General features: G+C 43.9%; 2 protein-coding genes and 2 long non-coding RNA genes across 14 annotated transcripts in view; 2 read left to right on the forward strand and 2 right to left on the reverse strand.

Annotated features, from left to right (window-relative positions):
- Positions 1-3807, reverse strand: part of GPAT4 (glycerol-3-phosphate acyltransferase 4) — a 36110-nt gene extending 32303 nt beyond the window's left edge. For 5 of the 11 annotated variants that reach the window (XR_011534311.1, XR_011534312.1, XR_011534308.1 and 2 more), the window contains exon 1: positions 3634-3797. The gene's annotated coding sequence lies outside the window, so the exon portion shown is untranslated. Of the gene's footprint in view, positions 1-2662 lie in introns of all 11 variants that reach the window. The other 6 variants (XR_011534313.1, XM_070598783.1, XM_008523157.2 and 3 more) reach the window with 5 other exon arrangements.
- ANK1 (ankyrin 1) overlaps positions 1-24025 on the forward strand; it is a 622216-nt gene that overhangs the window by 264167 nt on the left and 334024 nt on the right. The window lies entirely within an intron of this gene.
- On the forward strand, positions 4315-22951 carry LOC139080123 (uncharacterized). Its single transcript, XR_011534314.1, has 3 exons — positions 4315-4448; positions 10369-11720; positions 22730-22951. It is a non-coding gene; the product is annotated as an uncharacterized lncRNA (long non-coding RNA).
- On the reverse strand, positions 11451-12348 carry LOC139080124 (uncharacterized). The gene is made up of 3 exons (XR_011534315.1): positions 12072-12348; positions 11787-11962; positions 11451-11576 (listed from the first exon to the last, which is right to left on the reverse strand). It is a non-coding gene; the product is annotated as an uncharacterized lncRNA (long non-coding RNA).

Below are 24025 nucleotides of genomic sequence, written 5' to 3' on the forward strand. Positions count from 1 at the left end.
CTGTTTCTTTTTACTTTTTTAAAGTGGCTACTGTGAAATTTAAAATTATGTATGTGGCTTGTATTATATTCCTATTGTGTAGCACTGATCAAAGCAGACCCTGAAAACAATATATCTCCAACTGGGAAGGAAAAAAATATGCACATATATTTTTTCCTTCCCTATTCCTCTGAGGTGTGAAGAAAACAGTACAATGGAAGGGTGCACAACTGGAACTCAGTCTTCCTAGGTTTGAGGCATAGTTCTGTTACTATCTGATCTACGTGACCTTGAATAAGTCATTCAGCTTCCCTGAATTTAAGTTTCCTCACCAGTTTGGGGGGCTTTTTTTGCTGAGGAACCTCAAGTCGCCCTGAGCTAATATCTGTTGCCAATCTTCCCCTTTTCTTTTTTTTTCATGTGAGGTCTCACCACAGCATGGCCACTGACAGACAAGTGGTGTGGTTCCATGCCCAGGAACCGAACCCAGGCTACTGAAGTGGAGCATGCTGAACTTTAACTGCCAGGCCACTGGTGCTGGCCCAGTTTTTTGTTTTTTAATTCAAAAAGTCAACAAAAATGTAACATGCTCCTACTTTTTAGAAAGCATTATTCTGGTATGGCAGATCTTGAGCTTAGGCTTTACTAGGAGGTGCAATACAAACACACTAACTACTATTATACAAGACAAAATTTAGAAAGTGCTGAAAGAAAGCAGACCGGCCTCTGTGACTGTGCGGCAGGTGCGTGTGTATGTATATGTTTTAAAGGAGAAAGAGTACCTTAAAGGAGTTAGGAAAAAACTTATAACACTTGTACTAAAGTTCTCTGCTCTTAACAAGGACTCACCATGCTATAGTAAGCATTATAAAGTAGCTTGTGAGACATGGAATTGATAATATTTCGTCAAGTTTTCTCCATGAACATGATGACACAGTAAGAAGTAAATGACATGCCATAATGAGGTCCTATTTTAAGTGAAGAAACAATTCTGCAGTACAGCTCAAGCTTAACTTTATCTCCAGAAAGCAAGAGATTTTTAAAAGTAAAAGGTAACTTTTTGTGATAGGCACACAGATGAGAGAAATAATTTATTTTTTAGCAGAAACCAGTTAGCAAGTTAGGCTAGAATCCTGACACGACGAACCACAGCACTCTTTCCAACACCACAAACACAAAAAAACCTCCACGTGAAACATACAATCCCCACGACCACCCCAGCCCTGGGGGCCGTCTTTAGGGGTAATAATTTACCGAGACACCCAGATACTGTTATTTCAGCAGTATTTCCATAAACTGGATGTGTGACAACTGCTGTACTTAGGTCACAAGTCACACAGGAAAAGTCCATTCTGAAAGTAAATTTATGAACCATTATGTTACATCATATAAATTGAATTTATAAGCAAACTCAAAGATGCCCTTGTTCACAGCATTCTTTGTAGGTAGAATATCCCCATTGGAAAGGTAAGAAAACTGAGGAACAAGTACCGAATTTACTTCTTTCTTGAGACAAGAAAATTTAATAGCATAAAGTCTGCTGGGAAATGCATACCATGGTTTTGTTAAGGGGAAAAAAAAAAGCCTAATCCATGACCAGTCCAGGCAGGATTCTCATCTGCTAATGGCAAGAAAGCACCTTTTACGGGAGGGTGCTAATGGTGTCTGCTATCAGGAGCAAAACATAGGGGTGTACTCTAAATCACCCCAGTTTCCCTAACTCTTCACAAAATAGCTGTGAATGTTACCTAAATCTTTTAAAGTTTGTCCTTATTCTCAGTCTGGTATTCCAATTGTAAGGTTAGAATTTTCCCATGTTTCCTAAAAGCTATGATTAGAACTTCTCATTTGTCCCAAATGGAGTTTCAGAAATAATTTAAGGCATGTCCCCAAGTTGTATTATTCCAGAATCTGGTATGAAAGTTCATATCTACCCATCCCTGCCCTTCACTGTAGGAGGGTTCAGTCATAGCCCTTCCACACTTTCTCTTTCCTGAAGGAAAGCACTTAAAGGCAAGCAGTGCAGCACAGCAGAAAGACTGCGTGCAGGGGTGGCAGATGTCGGCTCCAGTCTCAGTTCAGCCTCTTACTCCCAGTGGACCTGGACGAGTCACTGAACCTCTCTGGACCTTGAGGGCTCATCAGAAATGACAAAGTTATGGGGGCCGGCCCCGTGGCCGAGTGGTTAAGCTCCCGCGCTCCGCTTTGGCGGCCCAGGGTTTCGCCAGTTTGGATCCTGAGCACGGGCATGGCACTGCTCATCATGCCATGCTGAGGCAGTGTCACACATGCCACAACTAGAAGGACCCACAACTAAAATATACAACTATGTACTGGGGGGCTTTGGGGAGAAAAAGGAAAAATAAAATCTTAAAAAAAAAAAAAAAGACAAAGTTAGACCAGATGATCTGGAAGTCCTCATCTGGATCTGAAACACATTTTGTTTTAACCTGTCCTCCAGCAGCCTGACCATTTTAGATAGCTATTTCTGGTCCTTCCCTAATGTGCTTCTTATTTGAAAGACTTATAATAGTAGACTGTGTCCCAATAAAAGTACATTATGACTTTAATCCATAGTAAGATTTTTATTTCAAATCTCAAGCTACTTTTGACATGAAGAATTTGCCCCAGCGATATGGAGGAGGGGGCACGGATCTAGAAGTGATGGGACAGGCTTACTTACCGTGAGTCTTGAGGCTGGACGATGGCTACGCGCTGCTTCACTATTCTATCTACCTTTGAGTGTCTGCCATTCTCCATAATACAAGGTCGGAAAAAAATAATTCACTGTCAAAGCGAGAAAAGAATACCGGAATGGCAGTACTACACAGTCTTGGCATAAGGATAATTGCTTTTCACACCATTTCCCCTGGTTTGAGACAGGATCTACAAGACAGGAAACTAAGCAGAGGCACTCAAAGTTCCGCCAAAATTAAGGAAAATGAAGCAGAAAGGAAATTCTTCAACTGATGTGCAGGTTCTCAATGAGAAGATCCACGACACGGAGGGCAGGAGCAGCGAGAGGCAGTGGCACCGAGCACAGCATGAACTTACGTCCACAGAGCCATGCCGCACGCTTCACACTTAGCTGTGTGTGTATATGCACAGTACATACTCCCTAACTTTTCAACTAAGGTCAAAGCCCTACGTGAAACGGAGAGGGAGGGAATAAGACCCTCTGGCAGGCGGATGTCTCGCAGGACGTGAAATCAAAACGCAAAGAAGGGATTTCGGGGGTTAGGAAATCCTAAAGAAAATGGGATTCCTGTGGAAGAACGAGAAAGGAAAACATACATCCCAGGGAAGCCAAAGAGGCTACGGAATTATTACAGGTGCAGGCGCTTCCTCGTGATGTCGAGCAGCCCTCGGCTCTGCCAAGCCACACTCCCGGGGGCGAGGAGGGCGGGCTGCGGAGCGCCGGGCCTCGGGGACCAGAGCAGCGCCCCGAGCGGGCCGGGCCGGGGGCGGGCCTGCCCGGGCGGCCTGTTCCACCGCGGGAGGGGCGGCCGGGAAACCCCAGGACGCCGCAATGGTGTCTCCCGACGCCGGGCTGCGCAGGGGCGCTGTCCCCGGCGCCCGGCCCCGAGGCGCCCCGGTGCTGGCGGTTCCCGCAGCCCAGTGACCTTCAGCGAGGGGCGGCTCGATCCTACTCACCGACCGCTAGGCTCCGGGGCTCCAACTCCCTCCGTGACCGCTGGCTCCCGCCCGCGCCGCTGCCGCCGCCGCCGCCGCCGCCGAGGCGTGCGTCAGGACGTGCGCGCGCCTGCCCTTTGTTACGCCGCCTTGACGTGCCCCCGCGTCCCGCCCCGCCCTCGTCTACTCTCGCGCGGCGCGCGGGCCCCGAGGGGCAGGGCGTCTGGGAGGTGGGGCGGGGCCTCGCCCGCGCACCTCGCAGCAGCCCCTGGAGGGCGGGCGGCCGCTGCGCCGGGCGACCCAGGTGCCGCAGCGCCGGGGCTGTGCGCCCTGGCCCCGGCCTCCGGACCCCGCTCACCGCCGTGGCGCGCCCCCGGGATTCCGTCCCCCACACGGGGAGCGCTCCCTAAAGGGGGGTCTCCGCGTTTCTGAGCTGTGTCAGGGCCCGCGTACTGCCGCCTCCCCCGGGGTACACTAGCCTAGGTTCTGGAGGGTGAAGTCAGCCCCGCTGAGTGAGAAGAGGCTTGAATCATCAGTTACCTGGTCGTCTTGGGGCTGCTGTAGTATGCAGTGAGATACGGTTGTTTATGTAAAGAACTTAGCTCAAGGCCCGGCACGCTCCAGACAGGTGAGCTGCCATCACCCTCGACTGCCGCGGCTGCTCCCACCCCCACTACTTCATCATCATCACGGAGTCTTGGTTGCCTTGCTAGTGAAGCCAAGGAGTTCAGGGGTTGCTGTAGACGATCTCCATGTTTCCTCGCAGTTGCAACTTTCCAACGTCTACCTCAACACTGATCACTCTACTCAAATCTAGGGGGTACCTGCTGGAGTCTGTAAGTGTATTTCTCATCATCTCTTCAGACTTCAAATACCTAACCCAAGCTTATCACCTCTCTAAAATTCGTCCTTCTTTAGCCCTTCTCCTTCCCGTTCTTAAAGGATATTTTTGCCTCCAGTACCAATGCCTCCCCACTAGTTTATTCTGCATATTGCTATCCGATTGCCATTCCGTGCTAAGTAATCTGATAATAAATCTTGAGAGAAAAGTTCACATTCTTTTTTTTTTTTTCTGTTTTATTTCCCAACCCCCCCCCCCCCCCATACATAGTTGTATATCTTAGTTGCAGGTCCTTCTAGTTGTGGGATGTGGGACGCTGCCTCAACGTGGCCTGATGAGCGGTGCCATGTTCGCGCCCAGGATCAGAACCCGGGCTGCCACAGCGGAGTGCGCGAACTTAACCACTCGGCCACGGAGCCGGCCCCAAAAGTTCACCTTCTTAAACCTCAGAATCTGACTATGAGAATGATGGCTCTGCTCCAAAACACTGGACCACTCATCCCCACGCTCAATGTTACCACACCTATTTGGGACTTGAACTCAATCATTTATCCACTCATGTAACAAACCTTCCTGGAACCCTTACCATATGGCCAGTTTTTGCCAGGGTCCCAATGATGCAAAGTAGAATAATGTATTGCCATGTCTAATCTTCAACTAGATTCAGTTCCATAAAAGAAGAAATGGGACACTCTACATTTTTGTGTCTCCCCAATACTAGGGATAGGGTTTTAAAGTGGCCACCACCATCTTAAACGCTCTTTGGATTCTTATATCTGGTCTCCTTTCCCACCCCTAGAACCAGCCAAGCTTAGAAGCGTTGTCTGTCTGCTCTGCTAGTGTCTATTCATGTTTAAATTTTCTCACAATTCTTACCAAATATTACAGTTCCTTGTATATAATAATTTTGAAATTAAAAAATAAGTCACACACGTTACAGGCTCAATACAAATCGTGTTCATTGATTCTTTGCCCAACCAAATAGTAAACTCACTTCTTGGGTATCAACACACGCACACATGCCCAGGTGAGAGTAGGCACCCATTCACTGGCACATTCTCTAAACTTCTTTGGTGTGGGAAAGCAATCAAACTTCCCCCCCAAAGAGGAAATCAGTAAGAACTGGGTTAATATAGTTCTCTTAGGCTCCAAAGTTTTGTTTGCAAAGGTCAGTGATCTGGGCATCTCTCTGTCATGGTCATTTCTAGGCACAAAGAATACAAATGGGAGAGAGAAAGTGAGCAAGTAACGCTTGAGAATTTAGACATGGCGTGGGTTTATCTATAGAGAAGGCCTACTGCCTGATAGCATGACCAGGCTCATCGCCGGCACTAAATTCCTTGACACTGAATTTGGACTGTCTCTAGATTATTGTTGAAGGTATTTTCACATTCTACGATGAAAATACTCTTGTGCTACAAAAACTACGTGAGTAATTTTAAGTACCTGATGAAGGATAGGCCATTAAAAGAAGGGGGTCACAGTGATTAAGGTCTCAGTGAGAGGTTTAACAAACCCCATCCCATCCTAACTTTGAGCTCATTTCCCAAAATGTGCCTCTACAATCATTGTGTTTGCTGCGTGTATGACACACAGTGCTATGAACCTGGGAAGATACTCCGTTTGAAAGGTACTCTGTCCCTCAGTAGAACAACACCATAAGTGTGCTGTATAATTCCTTTCCCTTCCATGGTCACCTTTTAAATGTACAAAGTCTTTAACATTCATTAAGAGGTGAACCCACAACTGTTTACTACACAACCAGCAACACCAATGCTCATTTCCAAGCACCAAGAGAAAAAGCCAAATTAAGCAAAAGTTGTGTTCTTTTTTTTTTAAAAAAAAAATTAGTTGTGGTAAAATACACACAACACTTACCATCTTAACCATTTCTAAGTGCACAGTTCAGTAGTGTTAAGTATATTCACATTGTTGTACACCCGATCTCTAGAAATTTTTCATCTTGAAAAATGAAAACTCAATACCCATTAAATAAAAACCCCCGGTCCGGTGGCGCAGCGGTTAAGCGCGCACATTCCGCTTTGGTGGCCTGGGGTCCGCGGGTTCGGTTCCCAGGTGCGGACGTTGCACCGCTCATCAAGCCATGCTGTGGTAGGCGTCCCGCGTATAAAGTAGAGGAAGATAGGCATGGATGTTAGCTGAGCAAAAAGAGAAGGGTTGGCAGATGTTAGCTCAGGGCTGATCTTCCTCAAAAAAAAAAAAAACCCCAAAAAACAAAAAAAACATTTCCCCCTCCCCCCAGCCCACCACCATTCTTTCTGTTTCTATGAATTTGACTACTCATACCTCATACTCACATGAAGTATAAGTGAAATCATACAAAATTTGTCTTTTTGTGACTGGCTTATTTCACTTAGCATAATATCCTCCAGGTTTATCCATGTTGTAGCATGTGGCAGAATTTCCTTCCTTTTTAAGGCTGAATAATATCCCACTGTATGTATATACCATGTTTTCTTTACCCGGTCCTCCACGGATAGACATTTGAGTTGCTTCCACCTTTTAACAATTGTGAGTAATGCTGCTATGATCGTGAATGTACAAATATCTGGGCTCCTGCTTTCAACTCTCTTGAATATATACCTCAACGTGGGATTGCTGGATCATGTGGTAATTCTATTTTTAATTTTTTTTGCAACTGCTATTTGAGATGCTATTCTTTGATATATGAGTCTGGAATTGGGAGGAGAGATCAGGCTAGTGATATAAACGTGAGAGTCATCAGAATACAGACGATGCACATGTTGGATCAGATCAATTCAACAACGCTCAGATGTAAGAAGTAGAGACTTTGCAGTTGAGAGCAAAATGAAGAAGACAAGTTTTTCAGTCCATATCTACACCGTGGTCCTCAATTTAAAAATATACAGGCTCAATTTTGCCAGTTCACGGCAGGGTGAGCACTGACTTGTAGTAATCAAACCTGCAGGAGACACTGATAAAAAGAAAGGGCTTATTTGGATAGTTGAAGTGGATAATTGAAAATGCAAAATTAACTGGAATAACAGAATAATATAACCGGAATAATAGAATCCATAGGTCAGCTCAAACACTAGCAGTAGGAAAATCTACTTGGGAAACTAAATCAACATCGATAGGTTGTCTGTTACTATAAAGTTTTAAAAAGAAAAAGAAAAAAGGAAATGTACATATCTAGAGGTTCTGGAGATTTGACATATCCCAAAGTTCTACTTGTACAGGATTCTATGTGCCAAGCAGCTGAAAAAAAACTTGGCTGAGCAGAACATCCTGTTGGATGAGTATGGTAAACCACTTTTCTTTGCCCAGCTCTCTATTTTCTAAAATTCACTCTCATCTACCGTTATCCACCCATTAAAACAATGGCTGCCTTCCTGGGATTCTCAAGGAAAGAAAAGGGGAGCTTCCAATTACTTTAATAATAATTTTTAAAGTCTAGTGGAAATCACATATATAAATAAGGCCACTTAATTAAGCTAACTAAGATGTAATTTTTGGCAAACATCTACTCATCTTTTTGGGACTCACTTCTGGCGTTAACTCCAAAAGGAAGTTTTCTCTGATTTCTCCCTTAGGGTGCATTCTTCATGAGTCCCTAACACTCTCTAGGTGCCTCTCACATTACTTATTTTTATTGATGATCTGTTTAGATGTCTGGCTCCCCTCACTGGACTGTAAATTTTGTTTTATTCATCTTTCTGTCCCCATAATGTCTGGCACAGAGAGGTTGTTCAATAAATGTTGAATGAGGGAAAACTACATGATGAGTACCAGAAACTTGACAAATTACATACGTATTTAATAAAATTGTGAAAAGAACTAGTACTTAATGCATCAAATTTGGTAGACAATACTTGGGGTATGTGGGAAAAACAGTAAAAGGGGTTCTTAACAGTAAAAATATCAGAGCTCCCTGAATGCAAACATTAGCTAGATGGAAAAAGTGGTCTTAATTGGACCAGTTTTTCTTAGTCTGGATGTTTCAGAGGTCAAGAGAGCCCTGAACTACAACTGTTTTTTTGAGATTATCACTATTCAAAAAAAAAAAAAGAATTACAGGATTACAATTGTGGCATATAGTACATGTGTGTATTTCCAAAATTATCGATTTTAACAGAAAAGGGGGCAAATAACACAGTTGTACTATTTACAAGATAAGGTTTATAAAAATATCAAATATTAAATCAAAGTGCACTACAGGCAATGTGGTCGGTCAATGAAACACCAAAGTGAAATTCAAAGATGACTAATGACAGCATCTTTTTTCAATCTGGTTAGCTATCTCTGTGGTTGTACATTTTGGGGAGAAAGAATTTCTGTCTACTGTTCAAATGTTCTTTCAGCTAGTCTAATAATCAAGTTGACATGAGACAGATTAACAGAAAAACATTGAATTTTGTACATATGGGAACCCCACATACATGAGAGGTTCGAAGACAGAAAGGTAAAATGAGGTGTATCTGCTATCTTGAGCCAAGGAATGGGATGGGGGCCTGGGGCTTCAGTGAGGAGGAGAGTCATTCACAGGATGATAAGAAGAGCAGATGTTTGGTAATTAGATGTTTGCCCTGCCATACAGATAGGTCATAAAAAGTTATTTCTGGTAATAACTCTTATTATGGGCAAGTCTCCCAATTTAAATTCTTTAAGGGAGAGGTAAAAGTTTCGCTTGAGCCCGCAGGGTCTCGTTTGTTTTTAGCTCAAAATATTCCACATGCCAAAGTGGCACGTCTTGGGGAGGACTGTTCCGAACCCCGTCATACTTCATTGGAGTGTAACTTCATCAGAGATAATATCAAAAGTCTTAGATTTCAGGCCCCCTATAACTGTAAAACCTGACCCACGTGGTCTTCCACGACTTCCCCTCCCCAGTGGTAGGACCTGACCTGAGTTGTATTTTTTCAGAGGCTCATTGATGAGATTTCAGAAACCCTAGTTTCATTAGAAATATACTACAACACATTCTAGAGGTAAATCACCTTTAGAGCTGGCTACTCATGTTTTTCTGTTGATTCGTACCAGCTTTAATTTGGGAGAGCGACCCCCAATCCTGACAGCATACCCTGTGGGTACCACTCACCTATTCCTGATCATCCCTTAATGGAGGCAGGGCTAGAAGGCTGGAGAGGGAGCAGGAGGAAACAGGTGCAGTTATGAAAGCGTTCCTTATCAGATGAGGAAGCTGCAGCTGTGTTCAGAGCGGCCCTGGAAGCCGGTGTGTTTGGCTGCTTCTAGCTTTACGCTGTTAACCACCTGGTTGTTTTACAGATTGAATCAGCTGGGGCAGGCCCTTTAGGGAGAAAAAGAGAATGCTGCTTGCTCAGCCACAATGATTGCATTGATATAGCCTGCCACCGGCACAAACAAATATAGCCCAAGAAGTCAAGGAATCAGAAGAGAGAAACATTCTTTTTAAACACATATTTAAAATTTGTCATCCACGAACAGTAATCTGAGAGAATGAGCAATCTCCGAAAAGAGGCTAAAATCTTCTGAAGACTGAAGATCTCAGAGCATTGCAAGTTGAAGCGAGGGGCCTACCTGGCACAAACATTCACTTATTATTCCAACCCTTACCTCCTGAGCATTCCAGGGCTGCCAGCCTGGGGGCCAGCAGGGTGGATGGCAGTCCTGGTCCAGCCTTTCCAGGCCCTGAGGGTGGCAAACAGTTCAATAAGCAGTTTCCATATAGGGTGATAAATACAACAGGGGAGGGACGGGCCTAGGAACAAAGGTCAGGTTTCTGGGTCTTGGTAAATTATGCACAAAACAGCTAAAAATGTTTTTGTTTTTTTTTAAGTGCATCTGTTTTGAGGTAGACAGAGTTTCCCCAGACTTTTACCTGCTAAAGAGGGGGAAAGGTCAAGTGTTTACAACGTGAACCACTGAAGATGCTTTAATGAACTTTTCTTTAGGCAAAAGTTGAAGCAGCAGTACAATTTCAAGTTACCAGAAAGCTGGCCCTTTCCACCTGGAGAGGAAAGTGTAAGAGCTCCTTCCTGTGCTGGGTGCCTCCTGCTTTCAATGCAAAGAACCCTCCCCGGCCCTCCCCCACTCCACACAGTCCTTACAGCCACTCTGCCAGGCCTGTTAAATAATGACACATAAAAGCTTTATTTACATTTCTTCTGTTTCCACACTCCAAAGGCTCCTCTGCAAAGGGTAAAGGGCGCCATTCCCAGCATCTCCCTAAAGGAAATTTCAGCCCTTTGGTCAGGAAGTGGGCTCCCCTTGTGAGAGAAGAATGCAAAGCATTCAAGGCTTTCTGGGGGCTGGGAGTTGTGTCCCTCCTGTCTCCCCACTGTGAATTCAGGAGAAAGAAGAGTCTGAATAAAGTTCCAGAAGCGATAGGAATAGCACATCCTGGGTGAGGAATTCAAGCTTTGCCTCTGCAGAAAAAGTAACCACAGACGGCTCACCCTGTCTGTGGGCCCTCACAGAGCTCACTTACATTGTGATGAGCGTGACTGAGAACTGGGCACCAAACAACAGGTTTGTCCTTGATTGTTTTCCCCAACAACAGAAGCAGAACTGAATGGTGCCCACCGGCCTGGGGGACCTAGTGGCAACATGGCTTGGAAGGCGAAGCTGTCAGTCTCGCTTCTGCAAGGACTGGCCGTGTGAACACTAGGCACTTCTTGGAAGGAGCCCTGACATCAAAGGTGATGCGCATCTGCCTTGCCTTCTGGAACCCAGCCTGCCTGCTAGACAGCGCCTCGCAGGAAGCCCCCTGCCCAGCATGCTGCTCCGGGCGCACACTCTGCACCTGCAGGCGCCTCTGGAACCCCCGAACCCTGCCTGGGTGCGGGGAAGCCCAGAGCGTAGGTGGTGGCTCTGGCCAGCCAGGTGGCTCAGGGCGCAGGAAACTGAACATGGGACACGTGTCTGCCCACAGCATCTTCAAACTTGTACACGGATGTCAACGAGATCCCCTTCGTGTCTGCAAACACTACTCGCTTCTTGGGTCTCTGGGGTTCATGCAGTCGTACCAGGAAGGAGTAGAAGGAGGCCTGGGACTGCAGCTCTACCAGGCCAGGCCGCGGGAGCTGCTGCGGGGAAGGGCTGTGGCTGAGGCAGAGGTGCATGGGGCTATACACAGAAGACACGCTGGCAGCACTGGGACCTGTGACAAAAGGGGAAGGAAGTTCTGATGACAGAGCAGAAGGACCAGGCCTTCTCAACTGCAGCTTGCCACATCACTGCCCTTCTCCTCCCCTGGGTCCCCAGCCCACAAGTGTCTGATGAAACTGAATAAAAAGCAGCACAGGTAAGAAGTGGCAGTGGGTTGGGCACCTAGTAACAGCCGTCAGTTCCTGGAGACAAGAGCACTTACCTCATGCAGCTCCAGGCAGCAGTGCGTGGCAGAGATGTCTGTTCCTCTTGTCTGAGACCAGTTTCCCAGTTTCCCCAGCAGGAACTATTTATGCGCTCCCGACCCCCAGAGGGCCACCAGCACTGAGGCCCGGGCCCTGGGGAGGCAGCCAATCAGAAAAGGGGAAATGCCAAACCCTGGGGGAAATGAAAAGGATGTGATAAGAAATGTGACTCGGGCACTTTGTCCCAGGCCTCCAGCACGCCACTGCTGACCGAGCAGCCTTAGACGTCACTCCTGGGTTACCTGTGGCAGGTGTCTATGATAAGGAGAGCACAGTGAAACAGACAGGCTTCGAGGGAGGTTCCCAGCTTGCTTCCCCAGGGTTCTAACGCACTTCTCTGCCTCTCTGTGAGGGAGTACACTTTGCTGCTTTTCCTCATTCGCCCTACCCACTCTTTGGCCTCTCATCTCCACTGTGGGGTTTCTTCCCAGGCACACTTCTGTTACTGCCTTCTCTGTTTCCGTTTCTGTGTCGATTTACTCCTCTGTATCCCTCTGTGTCTGTGATCCAAAGAGAGAGGAAGGTCAGTGGGTGTGGCACTCACTGGCCAATGTCGGAGCACCCAGAGGGCCTTGGGCATGGATCTCTCGTTCAATCACTTGTGGCCCGAGTGACAGGATCATAGGACAGACAGTACCCAGGTAAGGAGTCCCGCCTGGGGCACCTGGACCACTCCTGGGCTCTGCAGCTGGACACGGTCAGACCGTCTCAGGTGGTGGATGACTTTCCTGGTGTTCTTACCTCTGGCATGCTGCCCAGTCTCCTTCGCAGACCCAGTTTACTCTCCCCACCCCTTCAATCAGTCTTCCCTATTTTTCACTTTATGCCTCTTCCTTGGGAGCCTTTACCCAATTTCGACAACTATTCAATTACTTTCCTATGCTAATTCCCAAGTCTTTATCTCAGCCCAGACCTTTTTCTTGTGCTCCAGACTCCTAGAGAATGGTTCTATTTCTTGATCTGGTTTGTGGTAACACAGATGTGTTCCCTGTGTAATTTCCTGTCTGTATGTTTTACTCCAATCAATCAAAAGTTCATTTAAAAAAAAAAAACAATCCAGCAAGAAGGTAAAATTGTTAATTATATAGTGGTTTGGATATTTTATTTTTACCAAAATGGCCTCAGAATATATATAGGCAATGTGCATTTTTCACGTAATACACAGTGGATGTCTTTTCATATTAGTGTATTATAGACGTAGCTCATTTTTCACCATGGTGCATGGTGTTTATCATATGGGTCCGCCATACTCTGCTACAGACATTTAGGTGGTTCTCAATTTTTTTGGTAATAAAATGGTGCAACTAACACTCTTGTATACATACATTCGCGTATGTGTGTGAGAATTTCTCCATGACAGATATTTAGAATAAAGCCTGTTCAAAGGGTAGGCACATTTAAAATTCTGATAGTACTGCCAAATTGCCTCCAGAAAGGCTGTATATCTTTATAATTTCACCAATAATCTTTAAGAGTTGACCTTTTTTCATACCTTCACCATCACTAAAAATGATCAAATTTTAAAATATTTGCCAATATGATAAGTAAACAGTATCTCATGATTGTTTTCATTATATTTTTAAATAAAAATGGTATGTAGTATTTTTTCATATATTTATCAACGATTTCCATTTCAGTGAAATGCATATTCAAACCTTTTGCCAATTTTCAAAGCCATTTGTATATTTTAAATATACAGAAGTAATAGCAGCTCCTGGATTAATGTAAGATACTGGCGCAGTGGGCTGTCTGTCTGGAAGAAAATAAAGGTAGACTCTTACCTCACACCAAAAATAACTGAAGAATTTAATTTAAAAACTATATAAGGAAGAATTATTGGAGAGTATTTATATAATTTTGGGGTGGGAGAAATTCTGTATGGCTAAAGACAGCATCAACAAATCAACAAACCAAAGACTAGGAAAACATGTTTGTAGATGTTTGACCAACCTGGTGATGTTACTGTTTCTTGAGTCAGGTTTTTTTAGGAAGATTAGCCCTGAGCTAACTGCTGCCAATCTTTCTCTTTTTGCTGAGGAAGGCTGGCCCTGAGCTAACATCCATGCCCATCTTCCTCTACTTTATATGCGGGATGCCTACCACAGTATGGCTTAGCGAGTGGTGCCATGTATGCACCCAGGATCCAAACCGGTGAACCCGGGGCCACCAAAGCTGAATGTGTGCACTTAACCGCTGTGCCATGGGCCGGCCCCTTGAGTCAGTTTTGATCCTTTGTAATTTCTTAAAAAATCAGCCATTTCCTCTAAACTTTAAATTTAATGATATGAAGTTAAGCATAGTGTTTTCTTAATTTTTAAAAAGCTCCACATTATCTGTAGTTCTTTTATTATTCCTAATATCCTTTATTTGTGTTTTCTATTTTTTTCATGGTCAGACTTGAGGTTTTCTTATTTAATTTGTTAGATATACTGATTTTCTTGTTGTCTAGTTCATTGTTTTTTGTTTTCATTTTATGATTTCCCCTTTTATTTTTCTACCTTTTTCAGTGGAATATATATTTCATTTATTTTCAATCTTCTATGTTTTCCAAGAAATGCATTTAAGATTGTAAATTTTCCACAAAGAAAAACTGTACATTTTTACACCCAGCTCTTTTATTGTCACTTATTTCTAAATAGGTTCCAGTTCCCATTTTAGTTTTCTCTTTGAGACAAGAATTACTTTTATGATTGTAACTGAAATTTCTAAGGGATTATATCGGGGGAGGCTATATTTTTCATGCTGCTTTTGAGTTGTCTTATGGGCATCCTTCCTTCCTTCCTTATGTAACAAACACTTACAGAGCCCTGCCATGTGCCAAACAATGTGTTAGGTGCTGAGGTAAAAGGTGAACAAAACTGGCAAGGGGCTGACCACGTGGGGTTTAATTTCTCCCATTCAGAAAATGTGGTCTTTGTTACCTCTATTCTGAGGAATTTATTGAGATTTTCTTTGTTGACTAGTATGTGAACAAATTTTCTAAAAAAAGGGAAATGTTGCTAAATTTGTTAAAATGAAGCTTTCTCACTTGATCTTCAAATTCTGAGAAAAGAATGCTCAAGTCTCCCATGATGATTGTTTTTTTCTCAAATTCATACATTCTCTAACAGTTTATGCCTTATATTATTGTAACGCTATGTTGTTTGGTGTGCAAAGGCTCAGTGCTATTATATCTTCTTGGTGATTTTTTCTTAGATCAATGGATGGTAAACCTCTTCATCCCATTTATTTTTTTTGCCCTGAATTCTATGTTGATACTTCTATTGCTACCCCTATTTTGCTTTGCTAATATCAGTCTGTTATAGGTGTGTTTATTTTTCTATTATTCACTTTTCTGTTATTTTAACTGTGAAGCTATTTTGGGGGAACAGAAAGTAGCTGGATTGTATTTTTCTAGATTTCTCATCTTCTCATTCTTTGTATTTTCAGTAAGCTCTAGGTTTCCAATTGACCTCCATTTGTTTGTCTCTATTCACATTGGCTAATGCCACGCATCCGGCTCAGCGTGATCCCTGCGTTGCTACCAAAGCCAATGTAGACTGATAGCACAGTTCCTCAAGCAACTATTCACACCTCTTTTTAACAGGATTGTGTGCATTTATCCTGAACACCTAAACCTCCCAAATCTGTCAAACACAGAGACACACATGTGTGTGCTTGCATAAGCAAAGTTTCAAAGATTCTAAAACCTTTCATCGACAAATAGATCTTGTGTGAGAAGAACACATTCAACCAAAGTGAGAACTGGGAAAGCTCTCCCGCAAGCTGAGCAACCTTGCTACTAATGTAGCCGGAAACCAGGCAGTTGGGCAGGCAGTGCCTGTGTAAGAGCCATCTACAGAGGGCTAGACACATTTCTGCTGGACAAGCAGTGTGGGGTCAGGAAAGATGACTGATTTCCTGAGTCAGAAGTGCTGGATTCCAATCTTGGCCAAGCTGCTTACTGGGGATTATGGAAAAGCCATGATACATCTGTCAACGGGAAAGTGCTATCTGTTTACATCAATGCATTATAGAAGAAGGCAATAATGAATTAACAATTTATATAGGCATTCATATTTTAGAATTCTCAAAAACCTTTTATACCTCATCTCACTTTTTCCTTACAACAACCCTGTTATGTTGGTATTATTATTATCCCTATTTTACAGAATGTTGCTATGTGCCATCAAGTCGGCTCCAGCTCCTCTGATTGCCTATGAGCGAGTGTGGTCCGCAGGGTCCCGTCCTCGACAGCCCACCTCAGCTCCTGCAGGCTCACGCCTGTGGCTTCCTTTATGGAGTCAATCGTCTCAGATTTGGTCTCCCCCTTTTCCTGCCGCCTCCTGCTTCTCCCAGTACTACTGTCTTCTCCAAAGAACCCTGCCTTCTCCTGATGGGCCCAAAGCAGGACAGCCTCACTTTTCTCATCACTGCCTCCAGCGACAGTTCAGGTTAATTTGCTCTAGGACCCACTTGTTCCTCTTCCCGGCAGTCCAGGGTGTCTGTAGAGCTCTCCTCCAACACCATATTTCAAGTGAAGCCATCTTTCCTGTGGGCCTTCCTCACTGTGCAGCTTGTGCTCTCGCACACAGTAACTGGGAAAACGAGGATGTGGAGGGTCTCGGCCTTGGTCTCTAATGACACTTCCTTACACTTGATGATCTTTCCTAATTCTCCCATTGCTGCCCTTCCGAGTCTCAGGCTTCTCTTGAGTTCTTGGCTGCAGCCTCCAGAGAAATCGAAGACTGAACCGAGGCGAACATAATCTTTAACAATTTCAATGTCTTCCTTGTCTACATCAAAGTTGTGTAGTTCTTCTGTAGTCATGATTTGTCTTCTTGATGTTCAGATGCAGACCTGCTTTGGCACTTTTGTCTTTTACTTTCATCAGAAGTTGTTTCAAGTCATTGCTGCTTTCTGCCAGTGAGATGGTGTCATCTGCATACCACAGATTGTTGATATTTTGTCCACTATTTTCACTCCTCTGTCAAACGTCCAGCCCAGTTTTTTGTATGACATGTTCTGCATAGAGATTAAACAGATAGGGAGATAAAATGCACAGTCTGACACCTTTGCCTGTAGGAAACCATTCTGTCTCTCCATATTCTGTCCTGACAGTGGCCTCTTGTCCACAATACAGGTTGCGCATCAGGACAATCAAGTGTGGAGGCCTACCCATGTCTTTCAGAGCAACCTATAGCTTTTTGTGACCCACGCAGTCAAAGGTTTTACTGGAGTCTGCATAGAACATAGACTACCCTTCTTCTGAAATTCTTTGGAGCATTCCTGTAGCCAATGAACAATTGCAATTAGATCTCACGTGCCTCTCCCTTGCTGAAACCCGGAGTGGGCATCAGGCATTTTCTGCTCCATATAAGGTAAGGGCCTTTGCTGCAGCACCTTGAGCATCACTTTACTTGCATGGGAAACTAGAGCCGTGGTCCTATAGTTACCGCGGTCCTTGGCAGCTCCTTTCTTGGGGATTGGGATGTGTATTGAGCATTTCCAGTCTGTAGGGCATTGTTTCGTCTTCCAGATCTGGTGGCATATTCTTGCTAGGACTGGCAGATTCAGTCTCTGTGGCTTGAAACAATTGTATCCATAGCCACCTATCCCTGTGACTTACTGTTTCCCAGTGCTTTCAGGGCAGCTTTCACTTCCCTTTCTAGCATTACGGGTTCTTCCTCATAGGAATCTTCCTCAAAGGAATCTGCCCACCTTCCGTCTCTTCTGTGCACCATTTCCACTTTCCCTCTATCTTCTCCGATCAGATAGTGTGCTTCCCTTTTGGTCATTCAGCATTCGCAGACTAGGTCTACATTTCCTTTTGATTTCCTGAATCTTCCGGAAGAGACCTCTTGTTCTTCCTTTTTTATTGTTTTCTTCTATCTCTTTGCAGCGGCCATTAGAGTGGTTCTCTCTTTTTTGTTGTTTTTTTTTTTCCCTTTTTTAGGAAGATTGGCCCTGAGCTAACATCTGTTGCCAGTCTTCCTCTTTTTTTTCTCCCCCATGCCCCAGTACATAGTTGTCTAACCTAATTGTAAGTTCTTCTAGTTCTTCCACGTGCGACGCTGGCTCAGCATGGCTTGATGAGTGGTGTGTAGGGCTTCTGAAGCAGAGTGTGTGAACTCAACCACTCAGCCATGGGGCTGGCCCCATAGTGGTTCTCTTTATCTCTATGTGACAGTCACTAAAAAACCTCGCTCAGGATTCTAACCCTGCTTTTGTCACCTTTTACTTTTGCTTCTCACCTGTCCTTAACAATTTTTAGTGTTACTTGTCATCCATCTCAGTTTTTCTTTTTTTTTACCTTCAAGCATTGTCTTTCTGCATTCTTCCTTAATGACATTTCTGGTTTCAGTTCATAGTTCTTCTGGTTCTCAATTAAGTTCATCAATGTAAATTCACTTTATGTGGGCTTTAATTTTGTCGTTTACATTATATTTTGGCACTATGATTCTTTTAGCGCTCGGCTTCAGCTTCCATCTGACATTTAATGTGGACAGTTCATGGTCAGGACCACAATCTGCTCCTGGTCTTGTTTTGGCAGAGAGAATACAGCTTCTCCACCTCCTGCTTCCAATTACATAAGCTGTTTGATTTCTATATTGGCCACCAGGTGATGTCCACATAGACAGTCGGCTGTTTGGTTGCTTGGGGCGTGCATTTGTGACGGACAGATTGTTGGCTTCGCAGAAATCCACGAGCCGGTCTCCTGCTTCATTTCTGACCCCTTGTCCAAATTTTCTGACCATGTTCGATTCTGCTTTATTTCCTGCTTTTGTATTCCAGTCACCTATAATTATCAGCATGTCTTGTTTTGGTATATGATCAATATCTTCTTGGATACTTGCATAAAAGCTTTCAGTTTCATCTTCTTCAGCATCTGTAGTTGGAGCATAGACTTGGATGATGGTTGTGTTAATAGGTTTTCCCAGAGGTCTGATTGATATTATTTCATATCAATAATTGTAGCCCCTAACTGCCTGTGCTACATCTTGCCTTCTTGTTATAGCCACCCCGTTTCTTCTGAGTTTGTCATTTCCAGAGAAGAACACTGTGTACTTGTCCCACTGAAAGTGTGCCATCCCAGCCCATTTTAGTTTGCTAACACCAAGCACTGTGATACTTAAACGTTCCATTTCTCACTTTACACTTTCCAGTTTACCTTGGTCCCAGCTTCTCACGGTTCATGTTCCAGTCATGTGTGTGGTTCAGCCTGGGACTTTCCTCTAACCTTTATGCATGTCAGCCGGTAGATGTCCTCCCGGCTTTGGTCTAGTTGCGTCATGACAACAGTGCTATTTGTCCTTGTTCTTGCTCTTCCCCAGTCACTGTTGGAGTGCCTTCGTACCTGGGGGGCTCGTCTTCCAGCACGATCTCATATTTAATTTTGGACCATCTTATCATAGGGTTCTTAAGGTAAAAAAAATTGCACAGATAAAGAAGAAATTTCTCCAAGGTTCCCAAGTTAATAAAAATGCCAAGTCAGGACTTGAGCCTAGTTTTCTTGACTCCAACTCCCAGGATCATTTCACTGTACCCTGCTCCGTGTGAAAACATTTTGAAAAACAAAACGCATCTTGCAAATATAAGGAATTAGTGTTAATTTTCTGAAAGAGGCATATGTGGGACTGTGCATAAATCTGTAGAAGACTGCTGGACAGCAGGCAGATTGAAAACTGGAAGAAAGCTTGAAAGATTTTCTGGTCCAGTCCTTTGCACATGTTAGGCAAGCAAGTGTTTAAACCTTTCAGGACAGAAAAATATCTATTAATTTTTTGGCATCGCTAAGACTCTAGCTTCTACAACCTTCTTGGGTAGACCATTCCAGTGTTTTGTTATCTGGATGACAAAGAGCCTTTTCTTCATGACACAATATAGGTCTCTTTCCTCTTCATAGAAAGTTCTAGACTTCGCTTTCTTAGTCACTTGTCACTTTTCTGACTCTTTTGTTCTCTATATATGTTCCTGAGTGTGCTGACACGCTTTAGAAAAGCAGCTTGATTTTTACAAGACTCCTATTTTTTTCTTATTGTTTTCTTTCTACTACTCATAATATAGAAAATTTTGGTCTTTTAACATTCATTAAAAAAAAGTTGCGGGGCCGGCCCGGTGGTACTGCGGTTAATTCACATGTTCTGCGTCTCGGCGGCCTGTGGTTCGCCGGTTTGGATCCCAGGTGCGGACATGGCACCGCTTGGCAAGCCATGCTGTGGTAGGGATCCCACAGATAAAGTGGAGGAAGATGGGCACAGATGTTAGCTCAGGGCCACTCTTGCTTGGCAAAAAGAGGAGGATTGGCAGCAGATGTTAGATCAGGGCTAATCTTCCTCAAAAAAAAAAAAATTAAAAAAAAAAAGTTGCTTAATTCCTTCCTTCTTCCTGGGAATTAAATAATTGCCTAACAATTTCCTCTTGAATTTTTCATCCCACAAAACTAATTTGTCTTTAGAAACCAGGATCGAATTGGGGCAGCAGACCTAGTTTATCCCTCTAATTACCACACGCAAACTGATGGTCTCATCATTGATCATCGTGTCCCGATCCCAAGCTGTTCTGGGTAATTCACTAAAATTAAGCAGTTTCATTTTAAAGGTCACTGGAGTCTAAGGCGTCTTGGTTGGCTGTGAATTACAAGCAGTAAGGAAGGCCCAGCTTCCCAGCTGACGGAGGACAGAGCCGGACCTTTCTCAGAGTCTCCCGGGGATGGAAATTCCATGGATCTTTTGAGTGCGGTCTCAGTCAGTTTGTGCCACCATAACAAAATACCGTAGACTGGGGGCTTAAAGAATACTATTTATTCATTTATTTTAAAGATTTTATCTTTCCTTCTTCTCCCCAAAGCCCCCCTGGTACATAGTTGTGTATTTTTAGTTGTGGGTCCTTCTAGTCGTGGCAGGTGGGACGCCGCCTCAGCGTGGCCTGATGAGCAGTGCTATGTCTGCACCCAGGATCCAAACCAGCGAAACCCTGGGCTGCCAAAGCAGAGTGTGTGAACTTATCCACGCGGCCACGGGCTGGCCCCTGAATAGGACATTTATTTCTCACGGTTCTGGAGGCTGGGAGTCTGAGATCAGGGTGCCAGCATGGATGGGTTTTGGGGAGAGCCCTCTTCCTGGCTTGCAGATGGCTGCCTTCCTGCTGTGTCCTCATACGGTGGACAGAGAGTGCTTTGGTCTCCTCTTCTTAAAAGGGCACTAATCCCATTATTGAGGCCTCACCCTCATGACCTCATCTAAACCTAATCACGTCCCAAAGAGCCCACCTTCAAATACCATCGCCTTGGGGATTGGGGCTTCAACATATCAATTTTGGGGGGCACAACCTCTCAGTCCATAGCAATTGCCCAGTCCACTATTTTTTCTCCTTGGTAGTCCAGAGGCTTGCCTCATATTCAGAGCACATTTCTTTTGATGTTAAGTAATTTTATTCTTGTTTGGTTCTATTTAAAAATGACTTACTGTTTAGCATTATTCTAAAAATTCTTCTTTATTTTTAAGAATATATTTATATTTTTTCTCTCTTCCCCTAATTAAGCTAAAGAATTCCTTTCCTGGGGGCCAGCCCTATGGCATGGTTAAGTTCACATGCTCCGCTTTGGCGGCCCAGGGTTCACAGGTCCGGATGCTGGGCACAGACCTAGCATGCTTGTCAAGCCATGCTGTGGCTGCATCCCACATAAAATAGAGGAAGATTGTCACAGATGTTAGCTCCGTGACAATTTCCCTCAAGCAATAGGAGGAAGATTGGCAACGGATGTTAGCTCTGGGCCAATCTTCTTCATAAAACAAGTAAACAAACAAATGAAAAAACCCAAAAACAAAACAAAAAAGGAATTCCTTTCCTCATGAGGTCTGTTTTTTATACCTTTTATGATTTTGCTTAATCATTTAACTGTAGCGTCAAAAAGGAAGCATATACACCAACATTCTACTGGTGGTTATTTTAGGATGATGAGATTTTTAGATGATTTTAATTTTCTTCTCTCAGCTTTTCTTTTCTTTCCAAACTGTTTACAATGAAATGTATATTTTAGTAATTTAAATAAAGTTAAAACTAAAAGCCACTGTAATGAAAACAGTGTGGTTTTAGACTAGAACAAATTAATAGACTAATGGGAAAGGACAGCCAAGAAACACACACACATACATATTTGGAATTTGACAGTATTAAAAGAGGGAAAGAATGAACTATTCAATAAATCATGCTGGGATAATTGGCTATCCATATGGAAAAACCGTTCAATTCCTACATTACACCATATCCCCAGATTAATTTTAGATGCATTAAATATCTCAACATGAAAGGCAAAACTCTAAAAGTTTGGAAGAAAATACTGGAAAATTCATCTATGTCCTTGGGGTAAGAAAAGATACCTAATACATAAGAAGCACAACCATAAAGAAAATTAACTACATTCAGTTGACTTTTTCTGCATGATAAAGGACACAATGAGAAAAGTCAAAAGGCATACCACAGACTAGGAGAAGGTATCTACAATGTATATAACCAACAGAGGATTAGTATGCACCATATATGACGCGACATACATTACTATAATCCTACTTATCCTACAGTTGTCCCCACGCATGAATGAAATGACACATGTACAAGGCTATTCAATGTAGCACTGTGTGTAGTAGCAACAATTTGGAAACAATCTAAGTAATGATTTCTAGGGGATGAGTCAAGTAAACTATGGTATATTCATGCAATGAGATTCTATGTAGCTGAAAAAGAAATACAGGACCTTATCTATGTAACAAAATGGAAATATCTCCAGGATGAACTGTTAGGTTGAAAAAAAAAAGGTATCTGTTTTCTGTGTGTTTGAGACCTTTTTTATTTTTTTAAAAAAAGACTGGCACCTGCGCTAACATCTGTTGCCAATCTTCTTTTTTTTCCTTCTCCCCAGAGTCCCCCGGTGCATAGTTGTGTATTCTAGTTGTGAGTGCCTCTGGTTGTGCTGTGTGGGATGCTGCCTCAGCATGGCCTGATGAGTGGTGCCGTGTCCGCGCCGAGGATCCGAACCAGCGAAACCCTGGGCCGCCAAAGTGGAGCGCACGAACTTAACCACTCGGCCACGGGGCCAGTCCTGAGATCTTTTATAATGAATAAAGATGAAGCTAGGTTGTTATGAATGATGAATTCTCTGCTGCACAAAGAATCAAGAAGTCACCTAGTGAAGTCCAGTGACACTGCTATGGCCCAGTGCTGCTGAACAGATGGCGTAGGAGGTGGGTAAACAAGGGATGATCCCCCGAAAGCTTACGAACTGCTCGGGAAGTCTAGGCCCCCAGTTCCCGTAAATGGTAGTAGGGTCAGGGGAAATCTAGTCCATTGAGATCCTGGTCACTGGAGGAAGGAGGTGATGACAGCAATCATTCCCACTGGATCTAATTCTGTAAAACATGCAAGCAGGACTCCTTAGGGCTGTAGCTGCTACTGTTTCTATCTGCCCAGCCATTTCTCCATTTGCATTTCTGCTTACATATTCTAGCTCCTACTCTGGTTGGGCCAATCTTAGTCATAGTGTTTGGTTCAAGGGGTGGGCACATGCCCCAAACTAGGGCTTTAAAACACAAAGCTGAGACCAAGATGCCTTTATTCCGTGTTAAGCTGGAGTGGTGTAATCGTGTGGCTACCTGCTGCTCTATTTGCTGCCATGAGGAGAAACTCCACCTGCAGGAGAGAATAAGGTCAAAGCACACAGAGAAACAGAAGAGACAGAGAGTGGGACACGCACACACACTCTCAAGGTAGCGTTGGAATCTGTGGGCCTAGTTCGTCATTGGAGGCCAGCTGCTATTTTAAATTATAGGAGGCAGTAAATCTCCTTTTTCCTGAAGTTAATTTAGGTTGGATTTCATCACTTGCAACGAGAATCTCTGATCCTACAAGTCCCTTCACACCCATTCTCTACACTTGTCCTTGAGTTACCTTAGCTGCTCCCAGGACTTCCGTTTCACTTGAGTACTGACGAATTCCATGTTATGTTCCAGACCACGTCTCCTTCCTGAGTCCCACACACTCGGACTCTTGCAGGCATTTCCACTTTCACGTCCCATGAAGACATCAAGCTCAATATGTCTATGACATCATCCTTTTCTTCACTCCACTTCCACCTAACAAAATTCTTCTACGTTCCTTGTACCACTTAGCGTAATTATTGTTTTCAGTTGCCCACTTTAGATGTCATTCTAGACTCCTC

This window comes from Equus przewalskii, chromosome 28, assembly GCF_037783145.1.
Source record: "Equus przewalskii isolate Varuska chromosome 28, EquPr2, whole genome shotgun sequence".
In the NCBI taxonomy this organism is placed as follows: domain Eukaryota; kingdom Metazoa; phylum Chordata; class Mammalia; order Perissodactyla; family Equidae; genus Equus; species Equus przewalskii.